The sequence below is a fragment of the Lynx canadensis genome, chromosome A2 (genome assembly GCF_007474595.2).
Source record: "Lynx canadensis isolate LIC74 chromosome A2, mLynCan4.pri.v2, whole genome shotgun sequence".
In the NCBI taxonomy this organism is placed as follows: Eukaryota; Metazoa; Chordata; class Mammalia; order Carnivora; family Felidae; genus Lynx; species Lynx canadensis.
In genome coordinates, this window is record NC_044304.2 from 27,969,048 (window position 1) to 27,994,674 (window position 25,627).

General features: G+C 38.3%; 1 protein-coding gene across 4 annotated transcripts in view; it reads right to left on the minus strand.

The window, feature by feature from the left end:
* FHIT (fragile histidine triad diadenosine triphosphatase) overlaps positions 1-25,627 on the minus strand; it is a 1,435,036-nt gene that overhangs the window by 627,692 nt on the left and 781,717 nt on the right. The window lies entirely within an intron of this gene.

Sequence of the window (25,627 nt, forward strand, 5' to 3'; positions counted from 1 at the left end):
CATTATGAACTTTTTGGGTTTCATATCAATCAATTTTCCATGTTTGCTAAACAGATGGCTTTAAAAAAAAAAAAAGGAAAGCAAGAAAATGACATTAAGTGATTAAAAAAAAAAACAAAAAACTCCAAAGGCTACATACACTTTTTAGTGTATCTAAATGAAATTTTAAAAATGTTATTTAAAAAAGTAGATTTGAAGCCAAACAAATAGATTTTAAAACTCAATGAACATGCAAAGAAACAATCGATAGCAGCTGTCCACAAGTAGGATGAATTACTTGAAAATAGGAATAGCTTTTTCTTCCAATATTTAATACGAAAGTTTTTAGAAATCTATCCTGACAAATCGAGATGACAAATGTCAACTGATATAAATCCTTGATTGAGAAGCTCTTTATGTTGTAATTCACAGGTATACTTCCTTTGTTGATGGTAATCTTTTTCAGAAAGTAGGTAATCACATACTTTGATTTAGTAAAAATCATACGTTGTGTTTGTCATCTTTTAAGATACTTTTGTTTAATCACTGCGTTATTATCAAATTGACACTTCAACTCAAGACACAAAATGGTAAATTTAAATGCCTTACATAATTGAGATTAGAGTTCATGAAATAAATGCATTGCATCACAGAAGAGCACTGTGGTTCACACTGTACTAGAGAAAGAACTTGACAGGTAGAAGAAACTAAAATCTATTTTTGTAAAATAATTTGACATTTCATTCGTGACAGTGTATTTAAGATTGTGTGTGTGATTATGCAGGAGAGATATTGACCAAACAAATGAAATGTGCTTCATCAGTCCTGAATAATGATGCAAAGATTACAGAGCAGACATTTCTAATATATGTACAAAAAGATTCCAGAAAGTTTCCCAGTGTCATGTCAACCACATCTCCCACTGTTGAATGAATTGAGTTCACCTGTGGTTTTTACTTGCCCAACTTCAATTTAACTTGACAATGAGGAAGATTGTGAAGGCCTAATTCTTAAAGTCCTTCAGACGAAGTAGAAGAACTTAAGATGGCAAGCCAATTTTTCAAACAACACAAATCTGTCTCAGTTTATTTCCTTATATGATAAGTGCAGTAAAATACAAAGCCAGTGTAGATAGCCATCAGTCTATTCCAAGATATTCAGAGGCTTTGACAGGATTACACACACACACACACACACACACACACACCAAAAGAAAATTTAATACCAGATACTTGACTTGAGACACACAAAAATTTTCAATTTCCTCTTATGAAACAGAAAATCAAAAGGGTCTATTATATATCAGAAAGCCAGAGACTTTAACTCCAAAGAAAGATTTAAATCCTACAAACATCCTTACTGAAACTTGGAAAGAGAATTTGTACCTTAAAGACTTCTCTTAGGTCTTCAACTCAAATCCTTTAAGGCCTAGAACACGTTTGATGTCCAATGTGTGCCTGGAACTGAGCCAGGTGCTCTACATGTACTAGATCGATTCCAAACAGCTAGTGAATGCAGTCCAAATTCAGCAAATGAAGTTCTTAAAGCAGTAAGGTGAAAAACCACATTGTTGAGGAAAGTCACACAACAAAGTCAAGCTCTGGCTGTAGTTTTCTTATCTCTAAGTCTACTGGTCCATGTGAGGTTTTAATCAACCCCAAATACTTTACAGTCATCTCAACTTATCAAAAACTTGAGACTGCTTCAGGTGATCATGTCTCCTGGAGGCAAACACCAACCAAGATGGTTTTCGTGGGTCCCAACACATTAAATGATCATTGGTCAACAAAGCTCTACACACTATTTAAGGATTTGTTGGCACAAACCCTCACCCAAAGCCAGAAAGTTTATCACAACATAATATTCTGTGGATGTAATACTTGAGCGTGCTATCCTTTACAGTGTATATCTTCATATTATTCCATAGCTAATATATTTCAAAAGCTTTCAACCTTGGTCTATTGGTGCTTTTCACAGAAGCAAATCACACTGCCATCATAGCCCTTGGGTAAGACCCCTCCTTGTTTTGAGAATGTTTTCGGTATTCTGTGCCTCTGATTCATAGTGGCTCAGACTTGAGAACTGGTCTTCTCCCACTGGATCAGTGGCTCTTTAAGTGTGGTCCAGGAATGACAACACTTAGGGACATGTTAGAAATACAAAGTATAGGTCCCCAACCTAGACTTGAATCAAAAACTCTTGGGCAGCAGGGTGCCTGAGTGACTCAGTCAGTTAAGTGTCCGACTTCGGCTCAGGTCGTGATCTCACGGTTTGTGAGTTCGAGCCCCGCGTCAGGCTCTGTGCTGACAGCTCAGAGCCTTGGAGCCTGCTTTGGATTCTGTGTCTCCCTCTGCCCCTCCCCTGCTCATGCTCTGTCTCTGTCTCAAAAATATTTTAAAAAATTAAAAAAAAAACTCTGTGGGGTTTAGCAATCTATGTTTATCTACCTGTTTTGAATCACTGAAGTTTTGAAAGCCATTGTATTGTAACCTTCTTCAGAGCAAAGAGTAAATCATTCAACTTAGCATCCTTCAATGCACCTAACAGCAATTAATTAATATTTAATAAATGTTTGTGATTTCAATTAAATTGCAATGCACCCAGGACAAAACCCATTTTGGAGAATAATCTAAGCATAGGCCTCCTTTCCAGCTACTACTTTAAGATCTTAACACCAGAGATGTATTTTGCCAAGGAATTTCCATTCCTTAACTAGGCATTAGTAAGTTCTGTTAATTTGCCATTAATTAAACCACAGATAGGCCATAATCAGAACAAAAACAGGTGGGGAAAATCACTTTATTCTGTCTGTTCACTTGGTATAAAGATCCCAGGTGTTACCTATATCCTTAAGAAGTCACATTAAGTTAGAATAATTGAGCAAATAGTAGTGTGATATTTGGGGGGAGGGGGGTTAATATTATGGCACTTTAACATAAACAAATTCAGCTTTATGTTAGGGACAGTGCATAGTAAAAACAAAAGCCGGTTCACACTGGTAAGTAAACTGGAGAAGGATAATAACACAAGTACAACATGACAGGTATACACTGCCTAATGCTCATTTTCTACCCTAACAGTCCCATGCACTATGGCACAACAATCAAGAGCATAGGCTCTTGAGCCAGATTAACTGAGTTATATGTTTCAGATGTTTACTAGTATGTCCTTGGGGAAATTCATCATCTACTTTGTGTCTCAGTGTCCTCATAAAGTGGAATAACAACTAACTCACTGGACTGATGAAAGATTTAAATTAAATAGTGTAATGTGTGTTGTAAATGTTGAAAAATCTTTTGTTGTTATTTGCCAGGGGTTGCAGAAATCAAATACACATCAGCCATTACATTTAAGGGGTTGGTAATCCTACTTGTCCAAGTTATAGGACACAAAGCAAAAGGTCGTTACGTCATGGGGAGAATACTGTCAGTGTTTACTCAGCATTGGGGACACAGTATATGTTGAGTAAGGGCAGACCAAATAAGACAGATTACACCACAGTACCAGGAACCCTCCCCCAAGAGTGATGGATGAATTCTAGAGCAGAGACTTTGCCACTTCACAGAACCAAGTAGACTTGCTAGACTTCATGGGATCTGGATGAAAAAAACTAAGAAAGGTTTCCCAAATATATGATTGCTTTAAATATTAAATTATCTTTTCTAATGGCTCCCAACAATCCCAAACTTCTAATATTCCAGTCCTTGTGTAACCCCCATACTTTGAGTGTGGCCTGGACTTAATGACTCACTTCTAAAGAGTAAGGGCAGCAAGAATGATGATATGTTACTATCAAAATTAGGTCACAAAAAGCTTACCACTTCCTGTCTCTCTCAGAAGGAAGTTGTCATGTTGCATGTAGCCTTAAGTAGACGTTCACATGACAAGGAACTTATGTGTCTAGCCAACAGCCAGCAAGGATCTAAGGTGAGGTCCTACCGGATGCAACTACCAGATGCAATGTGGTCTTTGATCAGATACTGATGAAAATATACCAACTGCAAAAGACATTTTTGGATCAAAGCGGGAGATATGAATGTGGACCAGGATTAGATTAAATAAAAATTAATGAACTGGAAAGGTAGAGACTGTTAACTGTGGGGGGTGCATGGAACAGGTTCATAATAGCATGCTCATTATCTCATTTTGCTAAAAATAAAGCAAAACCCCGAAACAAAAAGCATTCACTTGTATGTGTGTGTACATGCACATAAAAAAAGATACAGCCCACCTTATCACCCAGCAATTCCATTGCTAAGTATGTGTGTGGGTATCCATATATATCTCCAAAGAAAAGTGGGTTCGTATGTGTACCAAAAGGCATTTTCAAGAGTGTCCATAGCAATTTTAGTCATTGTAGACAAAACTGGAATCATCCTAAATGTTGAACAGGAGAATGGAGAAATAAGTTATGGTATATTCTTACAATGGAATACTGCAGCAATGCAGCAATAAAAAAAAAAAAGACCAAATTATTAGGACACCTGGGTGGCCTAGTCTGTGAAGCATCCAACTCTTGGTCTCAGCTCGGGTTTTGATCTCGGGGTTATGAGTTCAAGCCTCACATTATACTCCACAACCAGCATGTAGCGTGCTTTAAAAAAAAAAAAGACCGAATTTTTGATAAATGCAACAAGGATGAATTTCAAAAATGTAATGCTATGGGAAAGAAGCCAGATACAAAAGGGTATACACTGTAAAATCCTTTTTTACAAAGTTCAAGAACAGGTAAGTCCAACCTATAAGTGGTAAGAATCTGAATAGTTGTTACCATGAGCAGCTGAATACTGAATACAAAGAGGTATGAGGAAAACCAGGGTGAGGATAACATAGAGCTTTATTTAGATGTGGTTACACAGCTATCCATATACAGATATGCACAAAGTTATCAAGTTGTACATTTAATAACTGTGTATTGTATACAACTGAATTACACCTCGATGTTTTCTTAAATTTTACAGAAACAAAAATCCAGAAGGATCACATCTAAAGTGTTAAAAGTGGCAATTTCTGGATGGCAGGAATATTATGTTTTGATTTGTTTTGTTGTTCTTCTATATTTTCTGATTTTCTATAATACTTAAGTATTATCTCTGTAATAAAAGATTATGTTTAAAGGAAAAGATATATTTTCCTAATTCTACCATAAGTACCTACATATGTCACTTGTCTGTAACCAGTTAGACAGGAGCAAAAGGTTCTGGTTTTTATCATCAGAGACTTAGTTTTTTCTTGAAAGATCATGAGATTCCACAGTCCTCCAGACAAAATCAGCTTCACAGAGTTGATTGTTGTCATTCCCGAAAGTGTAGCAGCAACATACAGACACATCTCAGGGTAATAGAATTATACACACTCAGAGGCTGGCTTTCTACTGCACACCAATACATGCCAAGAGTGATGGAAAGTACAGAATGTTGGAAGGAAAAAGGAAGGAAGGAAGAAAGGGAGGGAGGGAGGGAGATAGAGAACTTAACAGAGATCTTTTAAGGCAATTAGCAGAGAGCAAGGATGAAAAGCAATTATACAAACACCAGGACATTTAAGGCTCTTTCACTCCAAGGAAATAGCAAGATCCCTGCTTTGGACAAAGAATACCAATGGGAAGCTCTCCAAGTTTTCCACTATTAGCATCCTCTACTTTAATTCTATTTGGATATTGGGCTTTTAGGGTTTATGCTACACTTTGTAGCCTAAATACTAATGACTACTCTTTCACATATTAAAACTCAAAATACTAAATCATGGAAGAGTACAAGGGCTGAGTAGGGGTGAGGCAAGAAACAGCCAGAGGAGGGAGGAATTGGTGGGCCCACACGAGATGAATGGAATTTCACGAGGTTGAAAGGAACAGGGGAAAAATGCTAAGAAGACAACCTGATAGAAGACATTGAGGACAATAATGAACAGTTTACATACTGAACCTGAGTGTGCAAGTGATCAATTTGGTCTAAAAGAACACTGTAGTAAAATACAAAGCCCAGGTCTTTTCAACATGGGAGCCCTGAGTTTCAATTCTGTTTCTTTGCAACATGTGGCAAGATACACAATCTCAATGAGATTTATTTTGAGCACCCACAAAATGAGGGCAAAGATACTTAACCATATGAAATAGGTAAAGAATAGCAGCAACGTGTTGTGAGTGTGCAAACTCATTCCTTTCTCTTCCCTTAGAACAATATGCCTGTTGTTTTCTTCAAAATCACCATGAGCAAAATCAAACTCACACCTTTTTTCTTACAAGCTTCCATTCTCAACCACCCTATCCTATCAGCAAGGCCACTTCATCTCCATTGACCCAAGCTCGGCATGTATGACTGATCGCTGCCCCAACGCTCTCCTTCAAAATTAATGCCCAGTCAAACTATATCCCCCCAAAACTACTGATTTCCATTTCTTTATCTCTATCAGCTGCAATCAAAATCTAAGTCTCAATGACTGCAAAGACCTTCCATCTGATCCTCTTGATTATTAGTTTTCCTCTCGCCAATTCACCCATATGTCACTGCCTGGCGATTTTTTTTTTTTAAGAATACTGACATAAGGCACCCCTCCAGTGGTTCCTTGTTTCTTTTGACTCCATTCATTCATTCACTCAATTAACATTTACTAAACACTCATCAAACACTAAATACTGTGCTATGTACCAAAGATGCAAAAACGAATAAATTACGCCCTTGAGAACCCAGCGGGGAGAAGGAAACAGGTGACAATACAATGCTCTAAACAAGAAATAGGAATGTGGAAGCTCATCCTGTAGGATGAGGAGGATAAAATCTCATAGACATGAAGCCATATCTGCAACACCTCCAGAGATAAAAAGTGTTTGTCAAGCAACAAAGAGAAGGGCACCCTTTTCCTCTCCTAGGGTACAAACCTAAAAGAAACAAACCTGTATGTTATACAAAGAAGATCCTCCTCTGGAGGGAGGGTTAAATGGAATCACTGCTGCAGTAAGTGTGTCACTGAGTAATTACCTAGGATGCAAAGACATTTGACAAAGGAACTGAAACAACAACAACAACAACAACAACAACAACAACAACAGATTCCTCACAGAAGGTGCAGTGGTGATGGCTAAGAGCTCCTCGGGGCAATTACTGATTCTGCTGTCAAAGTTGAAAAGGTAGAGAGGGGCGCCTGGGAGGCTCAGTCAGTTAGCATCCGACCATGATCTCATGGTTGGTGGGTGCCAGCCCAATATTCCAACACTGAGATCATTGTGGTCAGCACAGAGCCTGCTTCAGATGCTCTGTCCCCCTCTTGCTGCCCCTGTCCCGCTTGTGCGTATGCTCTCTCTCTCAACAATAAATAAAACATTTTAATACTAAGGTATCGAAATTTAAGGATCAAGTAAATAGGAGATATTGAAGGCAACACAGTATTACAAACACTGGCACTGCACTGGCAAAAGAAAAAGGGGAAGGATGGGGAGAGGAAAAGGAGGGGAAGAGGAAGGAAGGGAGAAGGAAAGGGGAGGGAGGGGAGGAGGAAGGGAAGGGGGAAGAGAGGGGGAAGAGAGGGGAAAGGGAGGGGAAGGGAAGGGAAGGGAAAAGAAAGAGGAGGGGAGAGGAGGGAAGGGGAGGAAGAAAGGAAAGAAGGAAACAGAGGGAAGAATATTAGGCCTCAATGGCAATGAACACAGAACTAAACTACCTTTTAAAATTTTGTTTTATTGTTTGTTATTTTTGAGAGAGAGAGAGAGAGAGAGAGAGAGAGAGAGAGAGCAAGCAGGGAAGGGGCAGAGAGAGAGGGAGACACAGAATCGGAAGCAGGCTCCAGGCTCTGAGCGCTCAGGGAAGAGCCCGATGCGGGTCTCGAACTCATAGACTGGGGATCATGACCTGAGCCGTAGCCAGCTGCCCAACCCACTGAGCCACTTAGGCACCCCAGAACTAAACTACTTTTTAAGGAACAATTCTTAATGCAACTTCTCCTAACGCTCACAAAGATCATCAGAAGGTAAGTCCTTTCAAGAGCAATGAGGTTTATTTAATGTCACCTCATACCTAATCTCATATGGATCCACTCATGGGAAAGTCAAATCCTGGAGCCTATTCCATTCCAGACCTCATTTTAAAACACATGTGCTTCCTCTATTCTAAAACCAGGGGACACGGGTCCACTCAAGACCTGCAGCATCGCACAATAGTACTCAGCCATCCTGCGCACAAGTCTCCTGCCATGGGTGGCCGGAGTCTGGGGTTGAGATGGAGATCTACTACCCCAAAGCTCAACACACGTCAAAGATGAAAGCTTTTCTATTTTTTTTTTTTTTTGGCAGGGGGCACAAAATTTTTTCTTTTAATTTCTTTTTCATATCAAATTAATCTTTCTTACCATACTGTGTGTTTTCTAATACTAATGATCCTTCCAGATGTGTGTTGTGTGCTCATCATGGGTGAAAACAGGACCTCCCTTACTTCTGTTACCCTACCACCTGCTGTGTCTAGCATTTAAGTGTTAATCATGGGAAGTAAATGACATGTGTATCCTATGCAGACATATTGTCATTGCATAGGTAAATGAGGCTGAACACCCTACCTATTCAATAATACATCCAGTTTTGTTAACTCTTCGGAGACTCAGTTTTTTCATGAATGAAATGTGGATCATACTGCCTTCCCCATAAGGTAGTAATGAGGGATACACAGGGTAAGGTATACAAAAAAAAAAAAAAAAAAAAAAAGCTTAATGAATCTTTAATAAAGGACCATAAAATTCTGAACCAGAGCAAAAACAAAAACAAAAAAAACAAAAAAACAAAAAACAAAAAACCACCATTTTAGGAAAATCATAAGCTAGCCAACAGTGGACTGTAACTCTAACGGAACCTCGGGAGTTTCCCCTAGCCTTGCAGGGAGCTCCTTCAGTTTTCTCAGGGTGGGTAAATCTAGGAATTTTAAGGGAAAGATACTGTTCTGTCAAAATGTAGGTGATGGTTAGGGAAGAAAGGTAGGTGGCAGGCAGACGTCTCAGGGAAGGTGGTGCAAAAGAAATGAGTGGGAATCGCTAATTCCATGTGCCCAAGAGAAAAGGCTCTTTTCTTCTCTATAATAACAGTGTCCCCTTCCATGCCAACAACCTCACAATGATCCTTAGATCCTTACCATTGCTCTTCCCTGTTTAATTCCCTGCCCTTGAATTGTTCACTGAGTCCGAGTGATGTGTGTAAAGTTTTAAGGAAAATTTATATACAATTTTATGTCCTTGCTTATGAAATCTACATGGAAACGTGGAAAATTGCTTAATGTTTTAAAAAAAATCAAATTATGCTACTATCCTATTTATATATATGGTAATGACCATAATTTATTGAACATTGAATGCCTGGCACTTTCTTATGTGCTTCATATGGATCTCACTTATCTCCCACAATTCAAAGACGTATATTTTCTTCTTAGGCCCATCTTACAGATGAGTGAACTTGAAGACAGAAGAGTTAAGTAGTCTTTGCAAGGTTATACAGCTAGAAAAAAAGCGGCAACTGGGATTAGATCCCACTGGATTTTAACTAAGTCACTATAAAGCCACTAGCCTGGATATGCTCCGTCCCCCTCCCACCCTCTCCTGGCCAGACCGCACTCCCACGCCCTCTCCATCTTGCTCTGAGCCCCTGGAGGCTGACCTCTGTGGACACAACCAAACTTTCCCCTGGCCTTCTTGGCTTCAGGTTGAGTTTGGAAGCGCCTTCAATTTACTCAGGTTAGATGCCTTCAGAAATTGAAAGGGAAAAATACTGTTTTGTCAAAATGTAGATGACGGTTAGAGAAGCAAGGTGGGTGACAGATAAAAAGCCTTCAGGGAAGGTGAGGCAGAAGAAACAGACAGAAATCCCAGATTCCACTTGCCTTAAAATAAAAGGCTGGGGGGAGGGGTGTATTTCCCTGGAAAGAGTTGAGGCAGGAGATGGGAAGAAAGGAAGAGAGCAGGTGAAGATATTTATTGCTGTTCCTCCTTGCCAGGTCACCTGTATCTGAAGTCCTCAACCAAAGGTCATGGCCCTCTCAAGAACTCTCTCCCTTGTAGTTCCAATAGCACCTGACTCTCCTACTCCCTTTAGGTCATGCACAGTAATAGCTCTACTATTCCTAACCTCAGTTCATATAATATTTTTCTTTGGCTCCACTCCATTTTCCCCACAACTTGGTAGATAGTCCCATTGTAAATAAACTCTTTAACTCAATATGATTTGAATATGCCATCTGTTTCCTATTGAGATCCGGACTGATATAGCCTTCCAAATAATGCTTTGGTCTCAGAGCACCATGATGCTTCTGTTCTCCAAACAGCCCATGCTTTTCTACAACTCTGTGCCTGTACAGTGCATGCTGCTACGAGGTGGTAAAGCTCTCCCACCTTTCCCACCAAGGACTTCCCACTTATCCTTTATAACTTTTCAAGGCAGCTCTTTTGATCCCACCATTGGCAGAATTAGGGGCTGCTTCTGTCATACTCAACAGGCATCTATAACTCTGAGAATGCATTATATCGTATACAGATGAGGAACAGGCAAGTCTCAACATCTACCAGCAGCTACCCAGTAGATACAAACAAATCAGCACTGAATACTTGAATGAGTCTATTGCTGTGTTATATACTTTCTTCCTTCAGTTCCTCCCAACAAATCCATCAAATTACTGGTGTTTAATTGAGAAACATGGAAGACCACGCATCTCTAACCAAAGGATGAAATACTGAGAGCTCTGAAACTGGCATCACTCTGGGAAACCAAAATCCAACATAAAGATTTATTTAAAAACACATGAGGGGAGACAAATAAGAAGAGATGCTTTGAATCTAAGCTTGCAAGTAACATGTTTTCCTTAATAACTTGATTTACTGAAAAACACATGCTGAACTCTTGAAAAATAAAGGTATTTTTCAGTTCAGTATACAGTTACTGAGTTTTAAATTCTAACACAATTCACTTTTCAAAAGTAGATCCTCAAACTATGCTTCTATAATACATTAAAATACCAACTGATTTAAACTCACCTAAATAACCTAATGACTCATTAAAACAACTTTCTTTTTTGCTAATAACATAGTTCTTCTTCACATACAATTCATTTTTCTTCTAGTTATTTCCAAAGAAGTTTGTATTACTGTCACAGACTCCCTTCTGTTTTGAGAATTTAGGAGGTCATCTCTTGCAGAGCAAGATGTCTAACATTTACACGCAGATTTTCAAAGATTTAACATCATTTTTCGCTCTTAAGATCCATTCTTACGATATGGTTGCTCAGAAAGTTAACTCCTCATCCAGGATCTTTAAATGATTTGATTCTTTGGATGTTACAACTCTCAACTGTTGTAACTACAGAACTTTTATTTCCTCCCCTTAGGGGAATACCTAGCAATAAAATACACCTGATTAACAGCTGAGTCCATGCAGCATGCAACATTCATAGATGCTAAATGCCTCTTTAAAGTGTACTTAGTATTTACAAGTCATCTTGCCTCCCTTTAACAGCCAAAACAGTGGTGTTCTAAATAAAATACGTACAATAATATGGCAAATATTTACTTGCCAATGAATGGCTATGGCTTGCTATCATTTATTTCCATTTCTGAAAATCAATCAAGAAGCCCTACAAATCATATTTTGTGGGCACAGAACTGAATTTTTGTGAAAGAAAGGGGTTGCCTTCCATTAACATCCCATAAGCTGAGCACTTTGCATGTGATGTCTCATTTTATCCTACAGACCCTACAAAACCAGGTCAGAAAGGCTAAGACACTAGCTGAAGATGACGCAGTTAACAATCACATGAATTTCTGATGCCTAGTTCTTGTTCGGGTTCTTGCCATTATACCATGCTGTCTACCCACACAGGCAAGAGGCCACACATACATCAAATGAAAATACGGACACAATAGATTCAACTTACCATTCTTTTTTGCCCCATTATGTTTGCCCTCTAAGGAGAATGAGGGAGGAAGAGAGGTTTTTGTATTAGTTCATTATCACTGATCCTCATCATCAAAGAGGTAGTCTCTAAAAATGAACTCACCCTTCCCTCAACAATGCTAAATACTAGTAGACCCTGGACTGGCCTCTTAGTTTTCATTTTCAGAGGATCAGGGTTCTTAATGTTGTATCATCAATTCCTCTCAATTAAGTCTGGTCCTATTCCTGCCTTGGACATTCAGCTCCCAGACAGATGGTTTCAATTATCCAGAGTCTCTTTCTCAATCAGTAACCAATTCCCTGGGATAAAATAGCTTACGTTCCTCAATGTCCCTCCAGAGTATTTTTAAAAAGATTTCAAACAATATTCCATTTCAGTGAATTGTCTAGGGAAAAAAAAATGTTTTCATTGGAGGGAGATGTTGCTAACTCTGCTCCTTTCTAAAGACATTGGACATTCTAAGCAAATCTTTATCCTAAAAATCCATGAGAGGTAGGAATAATCCAAATTGACCACAGAATATATAAATCCTCATAGATTATACTCTTGGCCAAAATGCATTTGATGAATTTTGAAATAATTCATACATTTATTAACAAATTCACCTTGGTTTATTGTGCAAAATCATAATCAACAACTTGAATTGATTATTTCACTGATTATTATCGGAGTGTAAGAGTTTGTTGATTTTTAAGAGTTTGTTGATTTATATATATATATACAAATACAACTTTCTTTGTTAGATTTATGTATAAGTATTTTCTTCCAGATAATAGCTAGCTTTTTCATTGTCTTAACTGAGTCTTCTGATAAGCAAAAACTTTTAATTTTAATGAAGTCCAACTTATCAACTTTTTTTCTTTTATAATTACTGGCTGTGTTCACTAAGAAATCTAACCCAAAGTTTCTCTACATTTTATTCTAACAGCTTTACACTTTTAGTTTTTACATTGAAGTCTATGACCCACCTGAAAATAGTTTTTCTGTTATTTAGCTGGGATAATTTCTATTTATATGGTGTTAAGTGCATTAACCTCTTATCATGCAGCATCTAATTGGCTTTTAATCCCAGCTATTATATTTTTTATTTTAGCCATTGTACTTTTCCCCTCTAGCACCTCCAATTTTTTTTTATAGTTACCATTTCTTAGCCAAAACTCCCCATCTGTTCATGCATTATGTCCAACTTTTCCTTTAAGTTCTTGAACATTGTTCTAGTAGGTATGCTAACTCAAATATCTTTTCATTTTGGCATCTGTTTTCAGTGACTGCTTGCCTTTTTGATTGGATATCACATTTTCCTGCTTCTTATATATCATAATTGCACATGATACACAGCAAGGTTTCTGGATTATCTTTTCTTCCCATATAGGTATTAAGAATTATTCTGGTCGTTATGAAATTGTTGGCAGATGCTTTTGATCCTGTCAGACTAGTTTTTACACTCTATTAGAGTAGGTCTATTTGGTTTCATTCTTAGTTCTAAGGACATGACCCTCATTCTGGATTCTTACTACTGAGGTGTCGCTTTTCTATATTCTCAGCTGAGTTTCTGGGCTATTCAACAAGACCTTTCCACTCTAGTAAGGACAGGACTCGAACATCTCACATGGTTTTATGACTTCCGATAACCCTATTAAGCATTCAGCCCTGGGGAAGCCTTCTTCCAGGTTCTATAGAGTTCTGTTGCATGTGCAGCACAGCCCTTGGCCAGTAACATACATGGAACCCCTATGAGTCCCACTTTTGCATTCTGTACCACTTCCTTCTCCTCAGTAGCCTGATCATCAAATTTCAGCAACTTCAGCAGCTCTGAACATCAAACTCAGGTGAACGCCTTACTTAAGTGAAACCAATGCCCTTTGCTATGGCCTCTCCTCTTTACATGGATATTAGTAACTCTTGTGTGTTTCCCTCTTTCTAAGGATCATACCTACACTGTCTTCCAATGCCAAAAATCAGTTGCCTTATGTATTTTGTCCAGGTTTATATGTTGTTTACTGTGGTATGGTAAATTGTGCCAGTTATTTTATCATGGTTGATAAAGAAGCAAATATTCAAGCTTAACATAAAATTGGTAGGCAGGAGACTATATACATGGCTATTTCAATTGATGACCTTAGAATACTGCTGAAGCAAAATCCTAATCAAGGTAACCAGTACAAAGACAGGGTCAAGAATATTTTATAAAATATTTCTAAGCCACAGAGAAAAAAGTCAGGATTAACCATGTTGGCAATAATTTATAAGCTACATTTAAAATGTGTTTGCAACATATCTGAATTATCCTAATAAAGAAAAGTGTCTGCTATAGCAGTACGTGATTCACCGTCTGTGTCAGAGAGCTTTGGAACTCTCATTCTTCACACATAGTGTCATTTTTTTCATAATATATAAGAGGAAGAGCTATTAGAAAAACTTATGTCATAAGCATTAAGCTTATGGATATATGCTTGAATTAACAACATATTTGGCCAAGATTCAAAATGACTTCATGTTTTCTGAGGCCCAGTTCAGCTACAACTTGAGGTCAAGCAAAGAAATTAGGTCTAAAAGCTGACATAAAAATAGATTTTCTCTCCACACTCTTTCAGACACACATTAATATTGTTTGGAGTGCTTTTCTTGTCAAATTCCAAACTCTCTTCCCCAATGAAACAATCTTGTCCCAGGGTTTTCATTAAGTCACTGAAAATGCCCAAATCGAAATTGCAAGGTCAAACCTCCCCCTGGGTTTAAATATTCACTTAGATATTCGTCTTGAACTCAACACATCCAAAACAATTCCTTCTTTTCCCACAAAAATTGCACCTTCTCATGTGCAGCTTCCAGTTGTTCTATGCACTTACCTACCTGGAAGTGGATTCTTATCTCTCTTCCCATTAACCCTTTTATTTATCTAATTCATCACTAAGCCACAGTAGTCCCTGCCTTTAACTATATCTCAATGCTGTCCCCTTGTTTCTATCACTGCTCTAGTGCTAACTTTTTTTCATTATTCACTTAATCTGTTTCCACAGCCTTTGAAGTGGTCTCCCCTCCAATCTATCTACAACACAGCTCCTGAGTCACCAACTTGAACACATATTTCCTACTTTAAAATCCACCAAATACTCCCAAATATCCCCAGACTAAAGCTCACACTTCTTTTGTTTCAATCTACCTCTCCTACTTCAAGTCCAGTGTCTCTTCCTTGATAATTTACACTATGGCCACACTAATCGGATCGAAGATGACTGCATGATATTGCTTCAGCACTTCAATCCTTTGCACAAGTCAAACCATCTATCTGCCTGAGACTAAATTCCTACTCATCCTTGGGACTCATATCAAACACCTCCTCCTCTGAGCTCCTGAGGTACATAACCTAATTCTTTCAGCTTCTACTATGCCCTGACCCATTTCTTTTACTACACTACATGTGAAATGACCTGTTGCTCCCCTCCTAGATTGTAAATGCCATATAGAAAGGAAGTCGAACAGGGGCGCCTGGGTGGCTCAGTTGGTTGAGCAACCAACTTCAGCTCAGCTCATGATTTCACGGTTTGTGGGTTCGGGCCCCACAACGTGTCCGGCTCTGTGCTGACAGCTCAGAACCTGGAGCCTGCTTTGGATCCTGTGTCTCCCTCTCTCTCTTCCCCTCCCCAACTTGGGCTCTGTCTCTCTCTTTCTCTCTCTCTCTCTCAAAAATAAATAAACATTAAATTTTTTTTTAAATAAAAAGAAGAAACAAAGTCTAACAGATCTATCTTTACTCAACCATGATCTGGTACAACGCTTCACCCACAGTGTACTTCCAGTAATCCCTTGGTGACAGACAGATGAGTTACAGAAAAAAAATGTACACTTTAATTAAAGTACTAAAACTACAATAAATGTCAATTTTGAAGTGTGGGGTGTTGCCCTGTGGCTGTGATGGAGGCTACTGAAAGCAACAGCAATACGACAACTGGCTTGTAAAATACAGAAAGAGTAGCTATTTTAAACATCAGCCACCACCTGCATTTTCCTTCTTTCTTTAAAATATGAATGCATCTGACTCTTGATTTCGGCTCAAGTCATGATCTCACGGTTCATGAGTTCAAGCCTCGCAACGGGCTCTGCACTGACAGCATGGAGCCTGCTTGGGATTCTCTCTCTCCCTCACTCTCTGCCCTTTCCCCACTCGTGATCTCTCTCTCAAAATAAATAAAATATGAATGGGTATGTTTTCAACTTTATGTGATCCTTAGCTCATCACATATACAGTACAGTGGGTGCATGTATATATAGGGATATGTACGTGCGCACGTGTGTGCATGTAGTATATATAATAAGTTGACTCTTGAACAACACAGGTTTCAACTGTGCAGGTCCACTGATACGTAGACTTTTCCAATAAATATACTGGAAAATTTTGGATATTTGCAGTATTTTTAAAAGAAGCTCTTTAAAGATTTGCAACAATGTGAAAGGTAAACAACTCACATGTAGCTTAGAAATACTAAAAAAAATAAGAAAAGCAGGTATTATTATAAGAATACAGTATATAAAACATATATAAAATATGTGTTAATCGACGGCCTATGTTATCAGTATGTCTTCTGGTCAACAGGAGGCTATTAGTAGTTAAGTTTTTGGGAAGTCAAAAGTTATGTGCAGATTTTCAACTGCATGGGAGGGGGTCAAGGCCTCTAAACCCCATGTTGTTCAGGGGTCATCTATGTGTGTGTATATAACTATATGAAATTGTATACATATATTTTTTTTTAAAAATCCAAAGACAAGAGGTGTTAGATTTTTTTCCCTCTCATTCTGTGATGATCCTTTGGCAAGTTAGTTTTAAAATTTTCAGTTATTATTTTAAAATATTTGAAATGGCTAGGAATGCAAGCTAGTGCAGCCACTCTGGAAAACAGTATGGAGGTTCCTTAAAAAACTAAAAATAGAACTACCCTATGACCCAGCAATTGCACTACTAGGCATTTATCCAAGGGATACAGGTGTGCTGTCTCAAAGAGACACATGCACCCCCATGTTTATAGCAGTATTATCAACAATAGCCAAAGTCTGGAAAGAGCCCAAATGTCCATCAATGGATGAATGGATAAAGAAGATGCGGCATGTGTGATACATACATACACACACACACACACACACACACACACACACACACACACAATAGAGTATTACTCGGCAATCAAGAAGAATGAAATCTTGCCATTTGCAACTATGTGGATGGAAGTGGAGGGTATTAGGCTAAGTGAAATTAGTCAGAGAATGACAAAAATTAGGGGCGCCTGGGTGGCGCAGTCGGTTAAGCGTCCGACTTCAGCCAGGTCACGATCTCACGGTCCGTGAGTTCGAGCCCCGCGTCAGGCTCTGGGTTGATGGCTCGGAGCCTAGAGCCTGTTTCCGATTCTGTGTCTCCCTCTCTCTCTGCCCCTCCCCTGTTCATGCTCTGTCTCTCTCTGTCCCAAAAATAAATAAAAAAACGTTGAAAAAAAAAAAGAAATTAGTCAGAGAATGACAAAAATCATATGACTTCACATATATGAGGACTTTAAGAGACAAAATAGATGAACATAAGGGAAGAGAACAAATGAGCATATTATTATATGAAATAATATAAAAACAGGGAGGGGGACAAAACAGAAGAGACTCATAAATATGGAGAACAAACAGAGGGTTACTGGAGGGGTTGTGGAAGGGGGGATAGGCTAAATGGGTAAGGGGCACAAAAGAATCTACTCCTGAAATCATTGTTGCACTATACGCTAATTTGGGTGTAAATTTAAAAAAAAATAAAAATAAAACAAGTTAAAAATAAAAAAAATAAAATATTCGAAATGGCAACCAAAGAGCATGGATCTGCCCAAATGAGTATCTTTAGCAAATCTGAACTTTAAAATCATCGTCCATTTCTTACCTCAAGCTTCTCTCTCAGTCTTATACTCACTTGATAAAGGAATAAGCCAAGGAAGGTACAATTCTAGTGGATCACCCCACTGTCCCCTGTTAGCGGAGATCTAGTACGAGGGGCTACATGAAGAGCTTAGGGTGTCCACACCATTAGGTCAGAAGCCTTTTTAAGGCTTGTGGTAAATGCTCAGTAAATATTTGAATGGTGGATCATGCGAGTGATATCAATTTTAGTTACTGCTTAATGAGTATGTACTATATGTGAAGCCGAGTGTTGACTTTCACATGTATAGACTCCTTTAGTCTCAAAATAACCCTAAGAGGTGTGTGCTATTGCTTTTTTACAGAGAAGAGGCAACCTAGAGGGGGAGAGGAAGAAAAGGCACAGTGAAACTCCATAAAAAAGGCCCAGGCTCTACTCCTGCCTATGACACTCACTTTCTGTTCAGAGACTACAGCATCTCTAATGCCCCTTCCAGCTTTAGCATTGCCGGATTTCAATCACAATGGTATTAGAATCGTTTGTGAGAGAAACAGAGGTCGGGCTTCATAATAAAATCTCTATTAAAAATGCATTTTTTAGCGTAGTAAAACTTCTCAGAGGAAATGAGGAGGATTAAATCAAAGCAGGCCAATGTAACTAGAAGTACAGAGACAGTGCCCTTGTCAGTGGCAGTTTTTAACTAAGAAGATGTCGCAATTGCTACAGGGCCTTTTATTTTTCAATATTATTGGAATGAGAGGCAATAATAATTTCTAATATTAAAGTTATCATTCTTTTTTACAATTTAATTTAGAAAATATAATAAAATTGCAGCACTATTTCTGAAATACCTTTTAAGAAATACACCCAGATAAATGAACATTTCTAAGTTATTTGATGGCCATGTGCAAAGGTGGGATTATGGTGCAGGAGGAAAAGGAGGGGAAGAGCAACAGGTATTTGAGAACTTAATCCAAATTTGGTGGATTTTTTTTTAACTCAAAATGTTCATCCAATAGGTAAGCGAAAGCTAGGATTCTTTACTCCATTAAAATTCTATTCTCTTTTCACAATGGGATCCTGATGATCATGTAAAAACTGTCAAGGTCCTGCTTAGTGACAATTCCTGTATTTTTATACCATCAGGATTTTGAGCTTATGAGTTGCCAATAAAGGGCCCTTTCATAACAAAACTGCTGCGTGGAGGAGGTTCGAGAAGGGCGTAAATGCTTCATGTAACTTTCCCCGAATGGTATCTGAAGTGTTGGTAAAGATGTCAGTGCTTCGGACCTGGAAATGCTATTTCCAGCCTAGCAAGACTGTGAAATGCTAAATAATCTAGTTCTTGTTTTTGAAAAGTCAGAAAATTGAAGAGGCCTCTTCAGCTTTATATAAACCAACCTTCCAAACTTACCTAAGCAGAGACCACCACTCCTTCACCACTACCTTTTCCTTTCTCTCAAAAATACCTAATAATAACCTGCAAAACATTAGTGGGAGATTCATCTATGACTGTGGGGCACCCATAACTTAGCTATTTGGAACATTATGTCAAAGGACAGATTTAATGACATGAGTCCCTTTGCTTATCTCCATCTCATTTTATTTTTTACTTCTCCTCTTTGTCTCCTTTCCCTCCTCCATCTCCAGCACATGCCCACACTTGCATTATTTTTTTTAACGTTTATTTGTTATTGAGAGACAGAGACAGACAGAGTGTGAGTGGGGGAGGGGCAGAGAGAGAGGGAGACCCAGAGTCCAAAGCAGCTTCAGGCTCTGAGCTGTCGGCACAGAGCCTGACGCAGGGCTCAAACTCACAAACCGCGAGATCATGACCTGAGCCAAAGTCGGTCACTCAACCAACTGAGCCACTCAGGCGCCCCCACACTTGCATTCTAAAATGTTGGTCCAAGACCAAGAGAGTCATGAGGACAAATTCAAGTCCATTTTCTTGAAGGAACAAACCTACTGACTTCCTGACAGCAAAATTATATGAAATTAGTGACTTCTACCTCAATATGCATTAACCTCTTTTTAATAAGCTACCTCTTTTATCTGCAGTACTGAGTATGCTTTTATTTCTTCCTTATCTGGGATTCGTACTTCCCCCCAGACTTAAAAAAAAAAAAAATTGGTGGCTGACATGATCAGTACACTTCTTCTAAAATCCAAGTTTCTTTTGATATTGAGTTCAATATATTTAGGATAGAAATTAGATGACTTAGGCTGATGACAAAGATTTAAGTCAATAGTGAAGAATTTAATTTGTTGTTGTTAGGTTTCATAAACAAATAGAGAAGATTAAATCAAAATTTCAAAATATCTCCAAAACTGTATTGAGTTTATTCATTCAACAAATAGTGCCTTTTATTTGTCAGACACAGCTTTGGATGCTGAGCATGCTACCATAACCTTTCTAAAGCCTGTCCTTACCGTCAAGAGATTTTAGTCTAGCAGAGAAGTCAGATATTAATTTTATAATTAAGTTTGTAGAGCTCTGATTACAATTGTGATCATTGTTGGGGCTCCTGGGTGGCTCAGTCGGTTAAGAGTCCAACTCTCGGTTTTGGCTCTTAGGTCATGATCTCACAATTCGTGAGTTCGAGCCCCACATTGGGCTCTGGGCTGGCAACACAGGGCCTGCTCCAAAATCCCTCTCTCTTTCTCAAAATAAATAAATACATAAACACTAAGAACAACAACAACAGTTGTGATCATTTCCATGATGGAGATAACTGAGGGAGATGACAGTTTGTAGGGGGTGGGGGGCGGCGGGGGGAAGTATGTGAGGATGGAATCAGAGCAGGATGACCTGAGAAAGTGGCATTTAAGATATGACCTAAAAAACGAGGAGGACTGAGTGAACTTCTAGATAGAACAGCATTAAATGGGAAGAAGCTTGTCATGTCTGAGGAGAGAGAGGGTCAGTGTGGTTGCAGTACAGAGAACAAGGCAAAATGGTGTTGGAATAGTGAAGACAATCAGCAGGCCACCATCACAGGTGCTCAGAGGCCATCTTCATTTAGAACTTGACGCTGATAGCAATGGGAAGGCATCCAAGTATTTTTGCAACTGAAAACACTAAGGCCCTATTTCTTTAACAATACTTTATCACTTGTGCTTTCCCCAATTCAAAATTAACTTCCTCCCCTGCTAATCCAAGTCTGTAAGGTTTAACTCAGTTTTACTCTGCACAGGGACTAAAAGCACTAAATGTAGTGATAGCATTTCTTTTATAAAAAAACAAAAACAAAAACAAAAACATGTCCATGTTAGTTATCACAACAGAGTTTGGAGACTGAGAGGTATGGTCAGTGGGTTCTTCCATCCCAGCTTTCTTACCCAGTGTGCTATGAAAATGAAGAATTAAACACACTCCCTCACTAGATATTCTACAACACAGTCTTGGGCAAAGTAATGACACTTCTATAAAAGGAATTCCAGATGGAAGTAAAGAATATGCATAATGAAGTAACAACTTGATTCTAAAACCTCCAGAGCCCCAAGTCAAGACCAAAGAGAGCAATCACTTTTCCCATAAGCATTCCCATAAGGAAATACCGTATTTCCTTAATGTTGGGTTGTGAGAACAGCTGCATGGCAGGGTCTTTTTGAAAACGTCTGTATAAGAGGAGACCTCTACTCGCTGAATCAGCTCTTACACTTTTCTTTGTTGTCCAATAGCCAAATAACAGGATTATCAGGGGGGAAAAACAAGACAAAAAAATCATGGACAAGTTAATGCATGTGATTAAGAGCTGAGAACTGAATTAGAGAAGGTTTGTAAGCCATTTGGGATACTGGAAGAAGAAAGAAGACTTTAAGAGTAGCACTGGTGTGTGGTAGTAAAACAAGGGAGAGAAAGACGGTAAATGATTTCACCTTACATTACGAAAGGATTCTTCCTTTGTTCTTTTTTTTGGGGGGGGGGGAAGGCTTAAAGATTTTTAAAGAATTTTCAATTATTTTGGACGTTCAATTCATTTTTCTTTGAACATAACACAATCCTTAAGCAGAAGCCCAAGAGGACTTGGTTGTGTACAGTTGCAGTAATATTGGGAGTAGAGACACTATTACACCATCTTAAAACAGGCATGCATGGAATAATAGTATTACCATTCTGTGAACACAATGGCTCAGTTTTCATTCAGGTTACTGCCATACGCTAGAGTTTTCCTTTTTCAAGATTCTTCTCCCTTCTATCCCTAGTCTTCATTGGGTCACTGCCTGCTCCAATATCATATCTAAGCTTAAGTATCTGTTCTGCAGAGAGATCCTCTTAGAACCTGTAGATGTAATACTGTCCAACAGAACTCTCCACAATGACGAAAGTGTTTTAGATCTGTATTGTCCCATATGGTTGCCACACGTGACCGCTGAGTATTTGAAACATGGTAGTATGACTCAAGGGGTGAGCTTTAAATTTGGGAGGAAATAAAATTGAAATTTAATTGAAATAGTCACGTGTAGCTAGTGGTTACCATACAAAATCACAGCAAGACAAAGCCTCCAGTCTTGTATTTCATTAGTATTCTGTGTCTCCTTTGTAGCTCTTGGTGCATTTGCAGTTACACAGTGTTTATAATTATTTGTTTAATGACCATCTTCCCCACTAAACTATCAAAATTGTCTTGATCCCACTATGACAGTTCACGCCTGAAACATGGGGGCAATTCAAAGAGCTGTTGACTGACTTACCACTTAAATAAAACCTTTCATTATTTTAATCATGTAATATCAGATGTTAATCTGCTGGATATTCGAATACCAAAGGCTGATGTAAGAAAACTGGAATCCTAGCTGCTTACAAGGTGCAAACTTTCCGGTAAAGTCCAGAAAGTGCCACCAAAAATTATCAAAATCTGTGGGAAATGTGTTTGCCACAGATTTTTCCTAAACACACACATACACACAACACACACACAAACACAGCTGCCTTCAGAAAAGAGTCTTCTATTTTGCTCTAAAATCTGTTCTGGCTGTGAAAATGATGACACTCCTCTGCAAAAGAAAAAAAATTCAATGCAAAACAAATTCACAATTTAGCTCAGGATGGAGGAGAAAGTTGACACAAAGAAGCTGTCCCTCCCTAGTTTAAATGAATGTTTTTATCTTTAGATCATGGTAGCTAATTTTCTTAAATCCTTGTAAACATGTTAACTCTCCAGACACAAATGCGCAATAGTTACCCTTTGTCAACACTGAAAATGACAGAAAAATACATTAGCATAGTACAGGATGTAATATGGATGTTTCAAATATGGAGACCATTATTATTAAAATCCATAGCGTCAACCCAAATGAGCTTTATGAAGAGTGATGGAAAAGCATACAATTATAACTTGTGTCACAATGTTCTTGTTCCGGGGTGTACCTGTATCTTCAGAAGCCCTATCGGGGAAAGCTTACAAACCAAGACCAGCAGGGCATGTGGGGCCCCTTCCTGTCTTTTCTCAAGATAGGTACAGATATTGAAATTCATCATTCAGGAGTTGAAATACTAAGAAATTTCTGCCAAGTCCTATTAGCATTCAGCAATAATTTAAATAAGGGAAGTATTTATCAAAAGTACAGAACAACCTATACAAATTGAACATGTCAAACTAATAGATACAATTATTTTCCTATTAAGGTAATTTCAAAATGGGTATGACATTTTGCTCTTTTATCTTCTAAAAAATGAAAAATATCTTTGAATATCCGTAGCAATGCCTGACCTTCAGACACACTGACTATGCAAGTAATGCAGAGATCACAGTGATTGTTGTAAAAATCTAGACCTCAAGGTCCAGGTTGGGAAGTTCATTTCATGGTCACAAAATGCCTTAAAGGTAGATTCAACGTGGACTCATAAAAATAAAGCAACAACAGGAAGGAGAATAGAACCTACTGAAAAGAACCTACAAATCAAGTAAGTGGTATACATCCCCAATCCTTGGAGAATTGCAAATGTGCCTTGGCTAAAATTGGTCTTGCAAAGTTTGACTTCTGTCTGGTTGTAATGATAAAGAATCCATTTAATCCCACAGCAGTGAAAATGAGAGCATGCTACTGCTTTGGGGTGAACTGTTAAAAGCTAATTGAGTTTTAGATACTCACCCCTAATTGTTCAAGATTTTATCCTAATATCAATTTCTGCATTAATGCACAGGCTCCCTGAGTCCATAAGGAATAGATTTCATTTGAAAATTAAACATGTCCTGCCCAAAAAGAAAAGCATTTTTCCCAGATAATTCTTACAATCAGAATCCAACTTCCTGGATGAAATAGGTCAAATTAATCAAAACTCTCCTAAAACTTCACTTTCAGTAAGTTAGAAACTAAAAGAGTTATCTAGTTAATCAGACATTATAGATACTCAATATAAAAAATTGGGGGCACAAGGGCACCCAGGTGGCTCAGTCGGTTAGGTGTCCAATTTTGGCTCAGGTTATGATTTCACCGTTCGTGAGTTCGAGCCCTGTATTGGGCTCTGTGCTGTCAGTTTAGAGCCTGGAGCCTGCTTCACATTGTGTCTCCCTCTCTGTCAGCCCCTCACTTCTCACACTCTGTCTCTGTCTCTTTCTCTCTCTCAGTCTCAAAAATAAATAAATATTTAAAAACATTTTTTCTTAAGAAAATTTGGGGCACTAATTAAATATGAAAATGCAGGAGCGCCTGGGTGGCTCAACCAGTTAAGTGTCCAACTCTTGATTTTGACACAGGTCATGATTTCATGGTTCATGGCTTCGAGCCCCATGTAGGGCTCTGCACTGGCAGTGTGGAGCCTGCTTGGGATTCACTCCCCCCACCCCACCCTTTGCCCCTCCTCTGCTCATGCTCTTTCTCTCAAAATAAATAAACACTAAATATATATATATATATATATATATATATATATATATATATGAAAATACATAGCATGTAAGGTTTCTTAGGGAATTGTATTATTTTAACACTACTACTAACACTTTTAATTTAGAAGTACTATTCTCTTCCTGTAATTAGAAAACTGAGTACTGTTGGTTCAAAAAGAATAAGGTTGACATACTATTTATTCCAGAGCAGGTTGTAAATAAAAAGAACTACCGTACATATTTTTAAGTTATTAAAGCATGATTATGTGTAGTTGGGCAGTATCTTCAAAGATATGCCTACTTATTCTCCTAATAAACCACCCGGTCAACTTTAGAGAGCCAGCTTTGACAGGTAGGGATGTGCCCAGCTTTCAGAACAGCTGCTATAGGAAACCCTCAAATTACAAAAAAAAATGAAATTAAGGGAGACTGATTTGCATTGCAAAAGAATCTCCAGGATGGGGGGGAAGGAGAAGGGAAAGGAAAGAGGAAAGGAAGGAATACCTACCTCAACAACCCTATACCAGTAGCATTTCTAGGCCTTTGTATATTTGGATTTGGTACTGTATCTTATTTAATATGTAACTTTTAAGATATACAACAGCAGTAGCATTAATAACAGTAGCTAAAATTTATGAAGTAATTTTTGTGGTCTACACGCAATGCTGAATCTATGCATTTATTATCTCGTGTAAGTCTCATAGGACCCCTGAAGGTTAGGTGCTCCCATTATTTTCATTTTACAGTGAGAATACAGAGACTCAGGCAACTTCTCAAGAGTTTGCACCTTTGTTGGAAAAAGAGAATAAAGTAAAAATCTTTTTTTTTTTAATTTTAAAAAGGCTTAAGAGGAATGCTACTATGACTATCTTTAATGCTTTCATACATGTCAAAGCTTAATTGCCTTGCTATGTAAGTATTTTCCATCATTTCAGACATATGTTAGAAAAACGAACCAAATGTCAATGATCATCGCTACCAGTTTCCAAGCACTATGAATCTTTTGGCCTGAT